Here is a 2,500-nt window from a genome sequence, read left to right as displayed (position 1 = left end):
GAAGATGGAGGAAGGAGATGAAACGAGCGAGATGGCGGGCAGTTGATGGAGGGCCGATGATACGAGATGGAGGCGAGCAACGGATGGAAGGCGAGATGGACGGGCGAAGAGAGAGAAGACAGGGAGAAGACAGAAGGAAGACGAGACGGAGGGGACGAGATGGAGAGTGAGTGAGAGGATGTGAGATGGCGGGCGACGAGATGTTGGAGGGCTGAGATGGACTTGGGATTGTGAGTGGATGGGCGAAGTTTTAGAGGGGGAGATCGAGTTGGGAGGGGGCCGAGCGAGATGGAGGGCCGGATGTAGGGGCGAGAAGGAGGGGGCGAGCATTGTGAACGAGATGGAGGGACGAGGGAGATGGATGGAGAAGATTGGAAGGCGCGAGATGGAGGGCGAGAGGCGGGGCGAATTGTTGGCGAGATGAGAGGGAGGGGCGAGATTAGAGGAGCGAGTGGAGGGCGACAAAAGAGAAAGCGGGAAGGAGGGCGAGATGAAGGCGGCGAGTGGAGGGCGAGATGTGAACGAGATGGAGGGCGAGATGGAAGGCGAGATGGAGGGCGAGATGGAAGGCGAGATGGAGGGCGAGACGGAGGGCGAGATGGAGGGCGAGATGGAGGAGAGTTTTCTAGATAGGAGGGCAGAGATGGAGGGCGAGAGCGAGATAGAGGGCGAGCCTCCGAGATGCGAGGGCGAGATGGAGCGAGACGGACGAAGGCGAGCGGCCCGAGCGAGCAGAGATTCAGAGATGGAAGTGCGAGAGGACAGGAGGGCGAGGTTTGGGAGGGCGAGTGATGGAGGCAGCAGATGGAGGGCGAGATTGGAGGGTGAGAGTGAATGTGATGGAGTGTTTTCGTTGAGATGAGGGCGAGCGAGATTAGTGTGAACGAGTGTGAGGGCCCGAGATTGTAGGGCGAGATGGTAGGGAGGGGCAGAGAGGGAGGACGAGAAAGGAATTGGGGAGGCCGAAATGGTGAGGGCGAGATGGGGAAGCGGAAGGGCGAGGCATTGAAAGGGCGGCGAGATGGACGGGCGAGATGGGAGGGGAGAGGGTGTGTTTTGGAGGGTGTGCTGAGGGGGAGGGCGGAGGGTGAAGCTTGTGAGGTGGATGGAGGGGCGAGGGGGGAGAGGGAGTGGATGAGGGTGAAGTGCGATGGAGTTGGAGGTAGGAGGGCGCCGAGAGATGGAGGTAGAAAAGATATAGGAAGGCGAGATGGAGGGCGAGATGGAGGGTGAGATGGAGGGCGAGATGGAGGGCGAGATGGAGGGCGACGAAACGCCCGAAACGAAACGACGACGAACGAATGAAAAAAAAGAAAACAAAAAATGGCGAGTGAAGTGATGAATAGCATGGAGGGCGTCAGATGGTGGGCGAGGAAGTGAGATGGGAAGCAAGATGGAGCGAGGGAGAGATGGTGGGCACGAAATGGAGAGAAGTTAGATTTGAGATGGATGGCGCGAGGCGAGTTAGGAGGGCGAGAGTGAGAAGAGAGGGAGGGTAGATGGAAGTGGGAGATGGAGGGCGAAATGGAGAGTGAGATGGAGGGCGAGATGGAGGGCGAGATGGAGGGCGAAATGGAGAGTGAGATGGAGGGCGAGATGGAGGGCGAGGAAGAGCTACGCTGAGATGAAGAGGGGCTGAAACTGGGAAGAGGATGGAAGGCGAGATGGAGAGTGGAAGATGGACATGAGGGCATGCGATGGAGGGCGAGATGGAGGGCAGATGGAGGGCGAGATGGAGGGTGAGATGGAGGGGGTGAGATGAGAGGGGCGAGATGGAGGCAAGCGGCTGAGCGAGGAGGGCGGATGGTCGGACGGACGAGAACCCCGAGATGGAGGGCGAAGATCTGGAGAAGAGAGATGGAGGGCGAGCCGAGATGGGGGCGAGATGGAGGCTGAGATACGAGGGGTACTGCGCTTTGCGTGCGTGATGAATCAGTTGCCGTTCGTGACGTGCCGTGATGGTGCGTCGTGCTCAGCGTGATGGAGGGCGAGAAAATGGAGGGCGAAGTATGGTGAGGGCGAGCGGCGACCCGGCGAGCGCAGCCGAGGCGCGAGCCGAGATGGCCCGAGTGGCAGACGATGGTGGGACGAGAGATCGTTGCGAGGGCGATGGAGGATGGGACACGAGATGGTGAGGGTTGGAGATAGGAGGGGTTCGTAGGGATGGAGGGCGAGAATGGAGGCGAGATGGAGGGCGTGAGACGGAAAGGAGGGATTTCTCGATTTTATTTCTAATATAATTCTTTCTCACATTCTATATATTAATCTCTGTCTCTCTGTTTTCTGATTATTCTCCAATCTAGATATATTTTATTCTATATTCTTTCTCTATATGATTGTCCAATTATGATATAATTATTTCTCTTTTCTTTTCTCATTATTTCCCATTCTATATCTCATTACTTCTCTCAATTCTCGATCTTCATTCTTTCTCTCATTCTTTCTCTCTTCTTTCCTCTCATTCTTTCTCTTCATCTTTATATCATTATTTATATCATTC

The sequence above is a fragment of the Penaeus japonicus genome, unplaced genomic scaffold (assembly GCF_977035675.1).
Source record: "Penaeus japonicus unplaced genomic scaffold, GWHDUDI00000001_assembly GWHDUDI00000034, whole genome shotgun sequence".
Taxonomy (NCBI): Eukaryota; Metazoa; Arthropoda; class Malacostraca; order Decapoda; family Penaeidae; genus Penaeus; species Penaeus japonicus.
Note: the sequence above shows the minus strand (reverse complement) of the source record.